Source organism: Ceratina calcarata, unplaced genomic scaffold (genome assembly GCF_001652005.2).
Source record: "Ceratina calcarata isolate Rehan_Ccalc_2016 unplaced genomic scaffold, ASM165200v1 scaffold78.2, whole genome shotgun sequence".
NCBI lineage: Eukaryota > Metazoa > Arthropoda > Insecta > Hymenoptera > Apidae > Ceratina > Ceratina calcarata.
The window spans coordinates 1562495-1579596 of record NW_017179105.1 but is presented as its reverse complement, the minus strand read 5'-3'; the positions used below and the strand labels follow the sequence as shown (position 1 = coordinate 1579596).

The 17102-nt window shown below is 45.1% G+C and overlaps 1 protein-coding gene and 1 long non-coding RNA gene across 3 annotated transcripts in view; one reads left to right on the top strand and one right to left on the bottom strand.

Moving 5' to 3' along the window:
* Positions 1-905: 905 nt before the first annotated feature.
* On the bottom strand, positions 906-9373 carry LOC113465030 (uncharacterized). The gene is made up of 2 exons (XR_003389867.1): positions 8927-9373; positions 906-1953 (listed from the first exon to the last, which is right to left on the bottom strand). It is a non-coding gene; the product is annotated as an uncharacterized LOC113465030 (long non-coding RNA).
* A 3071-nt stretch (positions 9374-12444) lies between these two features.
* cpx (synaptic transmission protein complexin) overlaps positions 12445-17102 on the top strand; it is a 172842-nt gene continuing 168184 nt past the window's right edge. For both annotated transcript variants that reach the window (XM_018034182.2, XM_018034183.2), the window contains exon 1: positions 12445-12842. The gene's annotated coding sequence lies outside the window, so the exon portion shown is untranslated. The remainder of the gene's footprint in view (positions 12843-17102) is intronic.

Here is a 17102-nt window from a genome sequence, read left to right as displayed (position 1 = left end):
CCGCCGATCGGTACGCGTTGATGATAGCCGCGATAATCATCTCGCTCAGTAATTATCCTGTCGATACCTTCGCAACTCCTTTCGACGTTACTCTTTTTTTTTTTTTATTTCACTCTGATGGAACAGGACGAGGCTGATCGAATTAGTGACGAACCGGGTGCGTTGAAAGTGAAATCAGTATTGCGGAAAGAACGTTGCGCGTATCGCGTAATTGAAGACACCAAGTAGGGTCGTCTCTGTTCAAGGAAGATATGGTAAAATGGGCTTCGTCCATTTTCTACCGGTACCCACATAACGCTTTTCCCATGTCCCATAGCTTTTCAAGTGTGCGAGAGTAAAACGAAGCCACTAGTAATTACTACGATGTTTCACTTGCGCTTAGCTGCTTATTAACCGAAGTTAATGATCTCGGCCGACGATTTAAACGAGAGAAAATCGTTTCAAGCAGGACAAGCATTCTTGAGTTTAATTGATTTTCCAATTCGGCATCGCGTTGCCGAGAAAATCTAAACAAGAATGGCACGCTTCTCCAGCCGTGACGTTCAATCGGAGCGCGTAATCTTTCAGCAGGATTCGAGAGACGAGAGAGATCAAACGTCTCGCTTTCTTTTAATCGATGAAAGTTTCTGCCACTATACGAGCTGGACCTTTCATTGCGTAACACCTCTAGGATGATTTCGTCAAATCACATTCACATCATCGATACGTTCACAGACACGTAAAAAATAATAATACTTCGTGTAAGTACGTTTATGTCATATCGCGAAGGTAAGAGAGGAAGGGTTGAGATCTCGCTGATGTTACGCATTCTGTATTCGCGATACATAATGGGAAAGTGGTCGAGGCATTGGAAAGGCCGTAAATGAGAGACTTTCTCTGACAGGAGTCACTTCGATCGCGCAGGGTCAATTCATACAAATCGTTTTATTGTAGTCTTTATAATAAAATCGTGTCACATGATATTCGAGCTTAAAGCTCAAGCTTTATTATTCTAGTTCGGAAGATTTTAAGTATCCTAGATTAAGTTAGAGTCGAAAGTTTTAATAGCCGATGTTACGGGTCTCATTTCGTGAAGCTCAGGCAATTGACAGTTCAGCCACTTCGATCTCTCAGAGTTCTTGTTGGATGGTAAGCGACTGTCAAGTCATAAGAGAGACACGCAGCAATCAAACAGTAACTCAGGTGGTTTATGAGATAACATTAACTTTCAAGTTTGGGATTCCAAGTCTCCCACGTCTGCAGCGACGTTCCCACAATTCTGTATAATTAAACTCTTTCCATCTGTTCTGTCCTTTAATATTTTTTTATCGAACTGCATGTGTCTTCTGATTTGGACAACGAAGTTAGTCATTCTATTTCTCCTCGAACTGATCAAATCCTTAAATGCTCCGCCGCTCCACTTCGCGGGCAATAACACCGCGTTTCTTTGAAAAGTCGGCAACCTCTCGTTGGAAGCAATCAACTGGAAGAAGAGCTAACGTATTCATGGAACACTAGGCCATTTGCTAATATTTTCCATGGGAATTGTTGGTCATTTCCTGGTCGGTCGCGATCCATTCGTAAACAAAACTGTAACGCGGCCTCTGGACGTTTACCACAATTTCCTGTCGTTACGATCTCCTTCGAGGCACCGTAATTTACTGTAACCGGTGAAATTTCCGTGTCTCGTTGATCCGAATTGCATTTAATTAAAGTATACAGCTCGCCAGTGCCCGAAGAAAAGTATATTTCATCTTTTATTCAAAGGTGACAGAGGCGAGACCCGGGATTTACGATGCAAACGTTAGTTTTGTTCCATAAAACAAGTGTGCCGACAATGGTGTCCAAGAAACGCGGTAAAAAGCCATTGGTGCAGTCGGAATTGTCCTATTATCGGTGAAATTGCACGGTACGGTAGGATAACCTTGATTCGTAGCAGCCTTCGGTCACGAGCTTCGTTCCGTCGGTGAACACCTTTGAACAGAATTAAGACAGTGGAAAATGAGAAGAAAGAGAGATCATATTTCATTGTTACCGTAACGGTCTACCTGCGTTCACATAGGAAACGTTTTTTGGAACGACGACGGAATTCATTCGGTCGGTGTAACTATCGCATAACTCGTACAGAATCGACTCGTGTACGCATCTGCAGAATCAACCATCTATCCCTTATCTCGAAAATCGCGGCTGTAACGTCGATGATCGTTTCTCCAGATTCCTCGTTTCAAAGTTCGTTGCGCAAACTAATGTGAGCGAACGCGGTATCAATCATCTCCGATGCGCATCAAATTGCGACACGCATTCTTTCCACCGTACGCTATAAAATAATCATTTGTGGAATCAGATACAATGCTCCATTCTCGTATAATTTGTGTATCTTCTCGATCGGTTTCATCATTCAATTTGTCGCCTCGATAGTACGACACGCAGCGATGAAGCAAACAGTTGAATGAGTCAAATATTCTCTTCTAAATAAAGAAAGTGAAACGTACGAACGTTGACGAGGTCGCGGGTAAAGATTCATACATGAGATTTCGCTCGACCTTTGAACTGCTCATAAAAAAAAAAATCTAATTCGGAGACCTGGAAGCAGCTCGTATGAATTGGTAACCACGTTTCCTGTACGCAACTCGTGCATGCAATGGCAAAGCTGTGCGTAAGGTGTACGTAAGGTTGGTTGCACACGAATCCGCGTGCAATTGTGCGCGGGTCAAGGAGTTCGAGTGAAAGTATTAAATATCAACGGTGGCCACCGGGTAGATAGATCCTCCACGACGTTCCTCGCGACGCAGCGGTCTTTGGAAATCCTGTTCAACTTTGTACTTGAACATGATCGATTAATTAAATGGATTCAGCCTTGAACTTCTAAGCAATTAGACAGAAATCATTTTTTCTAGATTAGAATTTTTATCTCTGTCGAGGAACACTTGTTGAGCAGAAATGAGAAGTTCGGTTTCGACTATAGAAACGATTGTGAAACGGCGCAGACACTTTTCCTGCAAATTATACTTTATAAATTTGCAAATTTGGAGCCTCGTTCTCACGTCCGTCCTTTCACACCGTCTCGACAAAGGGGAAGAGACTCCGTTACATAAGAACGAGCAGTGTTTGCAACGCCTAACGCGACCTGCTCAACATTTTCCACTCTGTTTCGTCTAAATTGCACGCGCCGGAGACGATGCAACGCGTCCCGTCTTAACAATTTTCTTCCATGGATCCTTTAACACGTTCTCGCACACTTTTTTTTTAGATTGAAATACAGAGCGGCTATAGACGGACGCGAGAATGCGTTAAAACTGGCAATGGACATTCGATTACTATTCATCGCGCGGTTTCGGGTATCTGTTTTGTTCGGTCGCGGGCATCTGGTGAAATAGGAAAAAATGAACAGGATCCGGATTTAAATTCTGTTCGGAAACGCTGCTGGCAGCTTTTTTAATTGCGGTTCTTTACGCCCGGGTTAATCTACCGGGCAATTTGTCATCCAAGATAAAACGGGGGTAGTAGGAGGGCTCCCTCCGTCCGTTCCGGCGGAATACTGGAAAGCCGATCGGCAATTTTTTTCGTAATTTATGAACACAATTAAAATTCACGGATCTTCTATTCGCGAGAGATCTGTGTCAGGAAGGCGGCTGTCCACGGGAAACTTTCCGAGATCGTCGTAATTCAAGCTGGCGAGATGTATGAAGATATCGCAATCCATAAATAATCTTTCCCATTACTTCACGGCTTCGTCGTGTTATCGTTACGTGCGGCTGAGTCTATGCATACTTAAAACGCTTTTTATGCAACGAGGCACGCCTGACTCCTGCACGCACGTACGTTCACGAGTTTCAGGACACTTCCGAGTCTGACAGATGATCCGAAATTAGTGGCCATCTCGAACGAAACGTTATAATAAATTCTATGGTCGTTATTTTATGGGACGTTACATAAACAAACTGATAGATTAATGAAAGAGGAGACAGGCTCTCTAGGTATAGGAGTAACTCGAATCGAAACGATGAACGGTATCCTTGGATCTTCGAGGTTTTTTCCTGCGGCGCTCGAAAGAGCGGCTCGCCTTCGATTTAGCTTCGTTCGCGCGCCCGTATTCATTTGCATTTGTGGGAACTGTGGAAAAGGTCGGCCGAGGATGAATTTACACGGCTCGTTTCCTCCGTGCTCTACTAAGTACACGGAATTCGCCGATTATGGCAACACCCGACCTTAGGGTCCCCTTCTGTGGGAGCATCAGAAGAAACATTCCCTTTTTTGATTGATTCTTGTAGAGGCCGTCAGTGTCTACAACTTCCATATAAAACTTTTCTCGCTAGCGTCAATAATTAATAAACAACTAAAATTGTTTATTGCAAAAACTTTTTCCTCGTTAAAGGAAATATGTTTCAGCTACGAGATTCGTACTGCTTTAATTATAAATATTTTTAAGTGTAAGTAGAGTCATGCACATTCAATTAAGCCGCCATGTTGTTGGTAGTGCGAGTTTGTCATGCTTAATATTGAAGTCAATTGCTAGTACACTTTTTGACAAGTGAGTCAATCCCAAAAGTTTATGTACCTTAGAAAAACGCATTTCCTATAANGCATTAATATTTAAAGAGTTATGGACGAAAAACGAAAAAACAGTTTTTTGCAATTTACTCGTTAACTATTAGCACTAGGAAATAATTTTTACATGGAAATTGTAGATCTCGTCGTCCTCTACAAGAAAGGCCTGATGCAATTTTCCCGTAAGTCTAACGGTTTGGGAGTTATTGGCCAAAAACGAAAATTTGGAAGAAATTGGAGGGGTACCCCTTGGAAAAATCTCGGAAAAATCGAAAATTTTTTTTTGTTGTTTATTATTAGCAATGTTCTTCCGACGTCCGATATCTTTTTAAAAAATGCGTTTCTAAAGTGCATAAACTTTTGGGATTGATTGTACAGCCAATACATCCTTAAATAGAAACGTTCTTTTCGCTTTCGCTCGAAATAGTTTCAGACAAATCTCAGATTTAAAGAGAAACAATGACACTATTGACGCAGGAAGAATAAGAATGCGTGAAGTAAAACAGTCGGCGACAGTATCGTTCGTGATTGTGTTTCGTGGACAGAAGTGCAGGATTTAACGGCAATTTGAGTAATTACGTCGACCCAGTTAGCAGCGAATTCTCCTAACCCAGTTCCCGTAAAAACCCGTGGATTACAAAAGTGGCGAACCACAATTTTCTGCGGGCACCCAATTTCACAAGCGTCCCTTGGCTGCGGATACGAAAGAAAAATGAGTGAAGAGCTTCCTGAGGAATCGCGTGGCCGACGAGTCTAAAGATAATTCGACGTATAGGAAATATAAAGAACACGCGTTAATCGGAAATTTTTCGCGGGACGTACGATGAAACCATAAATTGAAGATCGAACGAAGGTGAAAGTGTCCTTTTGCCTGAAACACTCTGGTATCTAAAATAATTCATAAAGTCGATGCTTTAAGGGGGAACCGTGTCAGCGGGTTCGTCTCGCGGGACGCGTAACCCATAAATTCAAGTATTACGTTGGAGGTCGCGATCTTTGGAGCATCGAATGTCTCCTCTCAGTTATCTCCTCCAAAGGGAATGATGGAATTTTTTGTTTAAGTCACTTGGCATATATAGAGACGGATGCTCAGCGACGTGTATTCAATAACGACGTTAATGAACGTCTCCCGCGGAATTATAATTTACTTGCAAGCGCAGTAGAAACGGTGTGTTCCGCGTAATCTCCAACATCCTCCGAAAGAACCGTTTTCTAGCCACTGACACAAGAAGCGAGTAGCTGTTATCTCCTCTGCAAGAACCGATCGAAACTCGACTGACTTAAAGAATCTTAGAAACAGACTGAAGAAGAATGTTATTCATGAATCTCTTATAAGGATCGAATGAAACTTGACGAAGAAAACTACTTAAGATTCGCCCGGGGGCAAGGAAAAGTGACATCGGATGGAGAAAAAACTTGTCGACAGCGAAAGTGCAGAGCCGTACGATGAAAATTGGAATTTCTTGCTTTCTCTCTTACAAGTCGGCTCGTATTAAGTACGCGTAATTGCAGGAGATATATCGAAGGTAAGCAATGCCACGATGCCATCGTGAGATTCCATTCTTAAACGTTTTACGTACAACCCTGTGAAGAAGAGAGCAAGCGAATGCATTTCATTGGCAAATGAAATGCGTACCGTTGAACGTGTGTGTGTGTGTATACGCATTATACATTCTCGTATGATAATGTCGTGGTCACGGCGTTATATCACGATTCGCGATGATAATTATTTATTATAGCTGCGTCCGCCTTCCTTAATAATTTTCATCAACGTTCCTCGACTTCCGAGAGAAATTAACTGAAGCTGTGCTGAATAATTTTTAACTGTCGCGCAGCGCTTCTTAACTAACTCTGTTCCGTATCCATTAAAGGATCTTCTCACAGGAGTTAGTTAATTAGATCGAGCGAATACGTGTACTTATTAATCTCATCGTTCAACGTCGGTTTCACTAGATCTTATTGAAAGTTATGGTTACATTTGGTTATAGGGTGTAGTTGAAATTTACGTTCGACGTTTTTCTCAAGTCGCTCGTAAGTAAAACGTGTAACGAGAATTCTATTCGCGTTGGAAATTGCTGGCCATTTATCCAAACTTTGCTCATAATTAGAATTAAAGGAGCGAACCTCGCGGATCACTGAACACATCGGCGTTAATAAACTTCTCCATTCATTCGGTGCCGTTTCACAATCGATTCGCGGCTTTCCCGACCTCGCGTTTGGAAAAATCGAGGAATGAGGTGAGTTAATGGAAACGACGACGCGAAGACGATCGGCCGGCCTTGGCGCGAGTTCCCTCTCACCGCGACTCACCGAGGAAGTAAGTAACCGTAAGTTGATTACATTAGACCTGTTTTGCACGTCGGTTCTTAACCCTCCTCCTACGCACTCTCTTGAAAAAAAAAACCGTTGCTTTAATAATCTCATTCATCCACCGGAAATGGCCGCGATTCAAAAAATGAACACCGACTTTCTTATCAACGCCGGCCGATCTCGATGAGCATCGTTACCCTTATGGTTTAGTCTCGACGTTTTTCTTTTTTCGATTGATCGTCAATTCCCATTAATGGAAGAAAAGCACGAATTGTTCAAATTATCGCTTCACTATCGGTTGCACGTCGTTATCAATAACGTTGATCGAATCAGACGGGATATCACGATCGCTCGAATTCAATCTTCTCTTCGCCAATGATTTTCGGCTACTCTCTCTCTGACTCGGTTTGGTACCGATCGTTTCGGATACGCGTGTTCCTCGGATCATTAACCTTTTTCGCCAGTCACCAACGCACGGCAGTTGAATTTCGTCACGATCGAGAATTGCGCAACGCGTCGCCGTGCACGCATACGAGACACCGTATCTGACCCGCGCTGATTTTACGTTTCCAGTTTCGTTTCGTTCGGCTCTCCACTCGGCGACCTTGTAAAGTAAATGTCCATTTACGCTGCGCCTAGTTTTTTCTTCGGCAAACAATTATTCACTCGCGAAGAATGGAACGTCGCGTCTATTTGGGGAGAGTAAATGGATTTGAAACAGGCGCCCATCCATATACACGTTTATTACAATACGGAAAGCAATTACCGCGACGCTTTGTCTCTTCATCTATTCTCTATTTTGCATCCTCGCGTCAAGACTGCAATATCTTTCACGTCGCGGTTCGTTATTGAAACGGGAGAAGGAAGTTTTGCAAAAAATGCATAAGAATCGCACACGAACAATGCGATACACCGCGCCTATCCACTTTCTGCTCTTTCATTTTTATCCTCCATTCATCACAGCGATAATCCCCGGCGCCGAACGTACAGCACGAGACTCGTAATGTATGAAACGAACCTCCGCGCAGCGTCGGACTTAAGTTGCGCGTTATAAATTTAAAACGTTCCGCGGAATCCGTTGTTCCCGTCACTTTGGACGGGTCTTCAAGATCGGATCAATGCCGAGCGCAGATCTCTCACTTATCAACTCCATTCTCTTCCAGTTGTCCAGTCTTCTGGCTGAGGTCGCCGTTATTACTTCGTATTCGAATTATTTACAATATTTTACGAGCGCGATACCCAATTCTTCGAAATTCGAGAAAAATGATTTTCTAACAGGAATTTTAGATCGTTTCTCTTACACGTTTCGTGGTAATCATTTAGAGAAGCTTCTCACTCTGTTTTTTAAAGGGTGCGGGATTGTTTTCGAAGTCGGACCGCGATCAACAAGTTCGCTTTGCGACGCGATACGTAGTAGAGGAACGCTTGATCGCAGATGCATTGAAGTAATTAAAGTTTAATTAAGCCACTCTCTCTCGCTGGAGCACGCCCGGCCCGTTAATGTCTTTACCGTAAACGCTCGCACGTTGAAAATCTAATATTCGCCCGATCGATGCCATTTCGGCGCGGCCTAACGCGCCTTTTATTAAACGATCCGAGCGACAAAGAATGCGGTTATTGCTTTACGTTCGCCGGCAATTTTTCATCAACGGGAAGGTGTATTAGATCGCTCGTCCGCAATTCCGATGAAATTTTCGAATATCATCGACGACCATTTCGCAATTCACCATTTATATATATATATAGTATGTACATAATAGCTCACTATTAATTTGGTTGCGCGTTCCAATCTATCTCTTATCTCTACAGTAATTTCATTACCGCAGACGTGACACTAAAAATTCGCGTTGCGAGTCTGTCCGATGGAATCGGAAGATAAACACGGGTGTAAAAAGAAAATCGTGCTCGTTAGTCGAACGCGGAGCAGCGTTGCGGTTTAAATAGTTAATGAATTAAATGCAAGCGGGAACGGTACAATTTTCCAGATTGACGAGCACACATTTCCGGTAGCCAGTGTTGGATCGCGAAGTCGAAGTTAGAATTTCGTTCCTTACACTCGATAGTCAAAGGCTGTTTACAATTTACTTACGTCCGTTTGCGAATCGTCTTAACTCGTAAGAACCTCGTGTGTGCCCGCGCGACGGCCAGATGTTAAATCCCTCATCGTTGCCCGATTCCTGGCCCCCGTTCGACGTTCCCAGGTTCACGGACGTACCAGGAAAGTATTCAAAAACAGGAGAACCGTAGACAAAGGGGAACGATGTTAACCTTTTTGCTACACGTACCTTTGCTTAATCTCTGAAAGCGGATTGAACATTGCCGCGTGGATCAATAAATTACCGCCTCACTTTGAACCTGTGTTTAAAGGGGATATCTTTAGCGTGCACCTGTCACGAATTGCATCGTGAGAACTTAACGCGCCCGTGCCGATTCGCACAACGGGGAGAATTCTCAAAAGCGTTCGAACATTTGTCACGGTATTTCATTATCAATGGTCGATACGACGTGTGTACTCAGCTCTCGAAGCATCCGAACTATTTACTAAAATAACGCCGCCCGTAGAAACGTACGGACGCGATGAAATAATCCAGCGAATTGTCAAAAGGTAATCGCGTTTCCACGGTTTTCGGCATGCTTATCACGGTCCACATAATTCTGCGATTTATAGCGGGAGCATTATACCACTAACATGGATTTGCACTTTCCTCGGTCTCAGGACGTGATTCCACTAGTGCGGTAGCATCTCTTCGAACCAAAGTCTGGCGGGCATCCGAGGAACACCGAGAATCCATACGCACATACAAACGTGATATAGTTTCCACGTTCTTCTCTTTTCATTTTTCCGCTGTTAGGCGACGGGCGATCCTCCTGTTTCCGGCACTGTCAGACCAAATTTTTATTACACGAGATACGTCGGAAAGCTTGATCTATGTATGTTAAAGAAAGAACCCTGGACGATACCTCGGAATCACGAATAGACGGAACAAGAGAAATGTTTTATAACTCCATCGTTTCATTGATTTCTTTTAGTTTTTTTTTTTTTTTTAAACGGATTACAGATTCGACGCGTGTTCAGTTTCTTGTCTAACGGCGGTGTATCTGGTAAATTATTGATTCGATTAGAAATTCGATATACAGAAACGTGTCTCATGTAAAGCGTTCAAACTCCTGGCAGAATGTAAGGAAATTACGTAATTTCCGGTGTTCTCTCGGCCAGCCGGCTGGCCCTCTCGTTTCACGGTTTTGCGTAAGGATTTCTGCCGTCTGCCAAGATGCATTTGACACCTTTCGTTTTAACGCGGACATTTTCTAATCTCGTTTCCTAATTTGCATGTCAAACATCGTCGAGATAGCGCCGCGTGAATTTGTTTAATAACACGAGACATTTTACGTGAAACGCGAACAGCGGATTAAGATCGTATTATCTCGCGATATAAGCAGAGTCGCGTGATAAGCAATCCACTTAATGCTCGACGGTTGCCGCATTTGCCATCGCGCGGAGGAGGAATCGCTTCCCGCGGCGTATTTGCCTGATGAATTTCTGTTTCGAAGCACCGCCGTGTTTAGCCACGTCTTTGGAAGCCATCAATTTATCGCCAGGATCACCCGCGTGATTCATCCGACAACGCGAGATACCGAGCTGCGTATGAGCTATCGTGACACCATTAGCTCTGTACGTCCTCCGATAGTTACCAGCCGTCCCACATTGACTGTCCTACCGTTTTCTCGCGAACAAAATTAATACAGATAGAAGACGACGTCCATTCGTGTCATGAGTCATATACATTTTTCGGGCAAGTGACACAAAGGGAAGGAGAACTCCCGTTTCTCCGCGTCGCGAACAACAACCGGGTTCTGAAGGTGGCCTTAAAAAAATATCGCGCTATAACTTCCGCGCTTGTGTATTTCGAGTGTGTGTGTATGTGCGCACAGCACGTTTTCATTCCTCTGTCAGTTTTCTATTCAAAGTAACGTCGACCCAGATTTACATTTTTCCACAGAACGGCTCTCAGCTAAAACCGTTTGCATGTACACGTGGACGTAGAAAAGTTGCGTTTACTTAATGAATCCCAAGGCGATGTACGGGAAACGTCTTTTATCGTCGCGAATCCGACCGATCGTTCTAACCGCGACACGTTTTGGGACACGGACGTCGGACAAATGAACCAAGTAGCTAGCGAGAAGTTTCTCTTATTGATTCGTAAAAACGAAGTAACACGTGGGACGTATCTCAAATACTGATTCGGCATACAAAACGGAAAAAAAAAAAATAAAATAAGCTGCTGTTCCACCTGACCTTGTTTGCGAGATGTTCTGCGTTCCGTCATTTTATATATGACTATTTTCACGACTGTAACGTAAAAAAAAAGAAATTTATTTGTACACGCAACGATTTGCAAAACAAGCGTTATTTTTTTTTTTTGGAACAGGTGAAACGAAACATAAATTTTTTTCTTTGGTTTTCCACGCATCTATCTTGCAGGTTACAAAATATTCCGTTTACAAAAGAAAGAAGCGTCGCTGTGAAACGTTTCAAACCTTGCTTTAAAGATAACGAGCGAAATTCATCCCAACGGGGCGAAACGCGCAGCCTAAATTTTCATCGTGCTACACGTACAGTAGATGTATGCGTGTTTTGCAGCTTGGCGCGAGCGGAATTCTCCTTGATAGGCGGATTTTGAATTTCGAAGCTGCCGCTGTAGGAAGCTGCGGGAGACGGTATCGGGATACGACGATCGGGAAGAAGAGAAACCGAATACAAACGAGAAAGCCGAGGGAAACGGAGCAAAAAGACACGATGGCTCCGAGGGTGGTCAGGGGGGTCGAGAGATCCAAGAAAGGAAATGCATTCTAGCGTATCGCAAAGGCAGAGAAAGGGGTGAGAAATTAATCGAGTAAGCACAAAGGCGATTCAAAGAGCGCCAAGAAGATATTAAAGGATAGGCAAATGTAGAAATAGACAGGGGCTACGGTACACTCGTCTAAGGAGCAAAAGCCTGCAGGAAGAATGAGACAAAGAAATAGGGAGACGCGGGAAGAACGAGAGATGCCGCGGTGTACTCGTGTACGAGACACGGGTGCGGGTAAACAGTGGACAAAGGGGAAAAACGTGCGAAGAAGAGAGGAGAATAAAGCGAGAGATTAAAATATATGCAAACATAGAAATAGACAAGTGCCGCGGGACACTCGGAAAAGAGCGTAGTAAATAAGGAACGTTGAGAAAGGCGCGCGAAGGGGGCGAGGGGAAGATGGAGAAAGGGAGAAAGCTCGAGAGGAAGGAAAAGACGCGTACGTAGGACCGCCGGGAGAGACAGAGAGAGAGAGTCGGGAGAACGTGTGGTACGCAATACGCCCCGCCCTCTTCCCGACTCGACTCGTCGCTCTCCCTCTCCCTTTCGCTCTTGTCGCCACGACGGTAGGGTTCCGTTGGTCCGTGCACCCTCTTCGACCCTCCGACGGCTGCACCGGCTCCTCGCACCCCTCTGCCGCTCGCGCGAGCTTTCAGCCTCATACCATTTTCGATCGATGGTGATGCGTCAACCCTACGCGGCGTGGCGCCACCGTCGGCCTCGCGGCGACTCGCACGCTCAGTCGCTCACTCGTCGGGTTCACTCAGTCTACGAGCGTACGCCACGAGACTTCGATCTCATCGGCTCTTTTGCCGTCTCCATCTCTCTCTGCTCAGCCGTCTACCCTTCTTTCTCCTACGCTCGGAAGGACGGAAAGCGACTGTACACTACCACTACCGTCGCCGCTACCGCCCCTCGACGCCGACGCCGACGCCACTACCACCACCACCACCGCCACCGCTGTCACCGCCACCACCGGGGGAGACGCACGTAGTCTAAACGTGAGACTCGTACGAACGTCGTCGTGGTTCGTCCTCGCCGGTAGTCATCGTACTCGCTGTTTTTTGGAGCCACCAGCAAGCTTTCCGCTTCTCTCTCTCTCCGGTTGTACTTCGGTCATCGTTCGTCCGGCCCGGGAGTGATCGTCGCCAAAAGGTGAGTAACCAAACGATATTTATTACACCTGCATGCATGCCGCAGTCTCTGACCGTCGCGTCGATGTCACCCTTTTCGAATATTTACTCTCCCTTGTTCTCCCTCGCGGCCGGCTCGCGCCAGAGGGAGACGCGTTCATCGCGAGCGATGCGATGACACGCGAGCTTAATTGCCGTTGCTACGCCGGGAGCGTTGGTCCTCGTTCGACCTGTTCGATAATTAGATTACGAAGCTCGCGGAAAACGACTCGAGGAACTCGCGTCCGGAAGCCGCGTGCGACGACCCCCCCGCCGACCGCGTATTTTCCGCCTCTCTCTCTTTTTTCTGGCTCGCGGGAGCACACGTACGTGTGCCACGGCTCGATAAAACGCGAGCAAGGGTTAGGCGGCCGTGCTGCAGGTCTCCCTCATCGATCTCGAACGCAGCTTGCTTTTCCCGGCCGCAAAGTCGCGTTCGAGACGCTCGTGGCTCTCCTATTTAAACCGGCGTCTCGTGTATGCGTGTATTCCCCGTCGTCAAAGTCTCCTCGTAACCACGCGACCTTCCCCTCCCCCCTACCACTCCACGCTCGAAAACACCTTTAACCGCGTCTTTATCTCGCGATATTCTGTTTTTTCTACTCGCGATAGACGACAGGAATTCGCCGTACGCTCACCTTCGCTTCGTAAACACAATCTTAAGCGGGGGATGAAATGTAAACAGTTTCGCGTAATAGTTCTTTCCCTCTCCTTCACTTCGGAACAGCATTCCAGATAAATATGCTTCGATATACGCGTTACATTTACGGTACTACTCCGCGGTGGATTAATTAACGTCGCGTGTTATTCTGCACGATGGAAAATTCTCCCATCGCGTAAACAAAACATTCTTGCCCGCGACCAGGCAAATGAAATATAAACAATTCCAATATATTTCTTTTGTAAAAGCGTCGGAAAATTCATTGTATTCTTGCCAAGATGTATTCAGATACTACTGCATTCGTGCAGATGCATAAAACAATTGTACTCCGACTTTCATTTTTTTTTTTTTTTTTTTTTTATATCGTATTATTGATCAAAACCCTTTTACCGGTACACGTATGTGTGTATGCAGGCCCTGTTTCACGTTTATCTTTCGTTCCCGTGAAGAGGGAAAACCGTTGGAAATTGCACTCGGCGGAGAGCCGAATGTTATGTTATGTTAACGCGAGCGTTATCGCGCTGCTTATCGGTTAACATCGGGTTCCATTAGGGAAATGTAGCCACGGGAGGGTCTTAAATTGAGTGGCAGTTAAAAGGGGCACCGCTCTGATGTATGAAGCCTGTTGGGAGGTCGAGGGGGTCGTTATATCGCGTTTGTTACATCGGAACGGACGCGTTTCTCAAGGATAATCCGTTTAGATCGATGTCTAATTCAAGAGCGACTCTATTTGCGTTCGTCTGAACGCCTGCGAACGAATTTTGTTTGGTCTTGTTTGGTAGCCGGGGGTGTCGAAGGCGCCAAGGGTTGCCGAGGGTCCTTTCGTTCAGGAGGTTACGAAGGCCGGAGAGAGACGGAGGAAGGTTGGCGAACCCCCTCCCTCTCGTTTTCTTCTACCGTTGCCTTCTTTCCCTTCTTACGATACTTTCTACGTTTGCGGATGAAAGTGGATCTAATTATCGTATTCAAGGGGTTAGCTCAAGCATTGTCGCATATTAAACAGTCCCTCGTTTATCTTGTAACTGCGTTGAGGAATTCGTAAGAAAATATATAGACAACGATGCGGCGTATTTCCTTCGGGGAGACGGAAGCGCATTAAAACTTGTCTATAGGTATGTAAATTCGAATTTGCCAAGTTCAAAGTGGTATTTAAACCTGGAAACTTTCAGCGGAATTATTCCAGAATTCATTTGTTCTTAGGCGATCGTTGGTAACCGCTAGTAACGCGTGCATGAATTTGAAATTCCTATTGTGATTCCAATTCATTTCGCGTTAGTTTCACGTTGCATTAATTTCCATTCGAGGGAGATAGTCAATTTATATCTGATAACGATTCTTCGTTACTTATCGCCGCCTTATCTCGCAGTAGAAATTAAAATCACTTGGAGAACAATTCGATTTACTTGAGGATCGTTAAAGCGATTGGACTTACGATGGGTAACGCAGACCTTTTGCTTGGCCGATCGAAACGTTCGATTTCGTTGACACGACCATTTGCCAACTCTGTCTGCCTAATCTCCGTGGTTCTCCAAGCGTTTAACCTGATAAATGCGTGTCGCACGAGTCCCGTAATTAATGGCAGGGGTGATACGTCGCTGTCTGATTATGCGAATAGGCTTAACTCCGTGGCGATGAATCAAGGTCGCCTGTCTTACTCTCGGCAATCGGTGAACACGTTTCGAACCGTGTCGTCGATCGGTTCCGGTCGTTCTTAACCGACTAACCGTGAGATTCATGAATCACGGGTCGCGTCACCATCGGGATGCGATGGGTATCTCGGTCGGTGGAAAATTCTTTCGAAAATCTCTCCCCCAGGATCATTCCTCTTCCCGGAAGGAAACTATTTCTCTTACCCGGACGTGAAGCGATTTAAAAGGGGGTAAAAGAAGGTGGAGGCGTAGTTTGTTTAGATTGCATCCTGAATAGTTGTTCGGCTAGAGAGACACTCGAACGCGGCGCGACGGGTTAAATTCTCTCCCTATTGGCAACGGATTTTCTGTACTCTCTTAACCGTGAAATATAATCGCCTTGACTTAAAGCACTTTGCGATATTAAAGGACCTGATTCGATGAGCTCGTTTAAGAATTGCAAATGAAACTTGTTAATCCAATGTTCCGCGACGTCTTAATGGGTCCTGTAGAGTTCCGCGTTTCTAGAGCACGTGCAGTACTTTCTGGGTAGAGAGACCTTCTCTCGCATTACCATTTTTCGGCAATCGAAACGAATCGATAACTCGCCTCGTTCTCTTCAGCGTCGTTAAAGCGATATCGACGATTCGTACCCATAAATCGCGTGTACGCTCTTTTTACTATTTCGTACGAACGCCTACTTGCCTGTCGATGTGCCCTTGCAACGAGAAAATACTCACATAAATCCCGTAAAAACTTGGAACATTCGTTGTTTAGTGAATATCTGAATTGTGGTCTTCGCATGGTTTCTCCGAAAAACTTTCACGCTGGTATCTATAAATTCCTCCGACGCGAAACACGATGACCCAGTTGACACTGAACGGAGATTGCTTTTAATATTCGATAGAGCATCACTTGAAATAGCGTCGTCCTTTTTATGCCGGACCGTTCGATCGAATTGGCTTGTGAATGGGTCGATTCCTTTTTTTAAAATTTAAACGACTCGTTTAATATCTTTTGTCTGACCATGGTCCTCTATTACCGACTTCATCCAGTACAAAATTACGTAGCATGAATAAAAAAATTAGCGTCCAGTTTGTCCGAAGAGACTCGTTGGTACTCTTTCGGTATCTCGCGATTCTAGCAGAGAAATTTTTACCCGAGGCGAGGACGATTTTCAGGGGTGTAAAGGGGTGAGGGAAAGTGTCTGAAGGATGAGTTTGTCGAGGTAAAGATGGTTCCTTAATAGTACCCTCTTAACGAATTGGGAAGCGTGCATGCCTAATGGCGAAGAGCTTTCACGGAAACTAATTTCGAGCAGTCTGGGCTCACGGGTCTCTGAGTTCTTAAGTAATTTTGGGAAAGCTTTGAGAGGACGCCAGACGCGCGGCGATGATTCCACTGTCTTTGCCGGAATAGCGGTAGCTCGCGGTGGAACAGTGGACGAAAGGAAAATGGATGGAACCCCCCCAAGAAACAGAAGAAAATTGAAGCTCGTAACTTACGTCGATATCGATCGGTAGAGATGCACGCGCGAGCCACATCGGAAATTCTCGGTTTTCTCTCCTTCCCCCGTTTTTTTATTAGTTCTTCCAATTTCATTTGTTCGTTGGTTATTTCGTATTTTCCCGCGCTTTTTCACCCGTACCGTGCTCTCGGACCCTTTGATCGACCATCCAGAAGTATTCGTACTGAAATACTGCGAGTGCATAGTTTGATTCGGTTAATTAAGCCGCTTCGATTGCTTCCCGGTGCGTTCTCGCGTTTTAGCTCGATTTTCTAGCCCCCCCCGGACTCTATCTTTGTTTCGGTCGGTTTTTTCCTCTCCTTTTAGCTCCCATTTTCCGGTGATCGCCCACTTTTCCAACGTTTCGGTTATAAATTACCTACCTCTATTGCGATATTCGCGAATCCATTATGTACTCCTGCAGCCGCTCAACGCGGCCCATTGTTT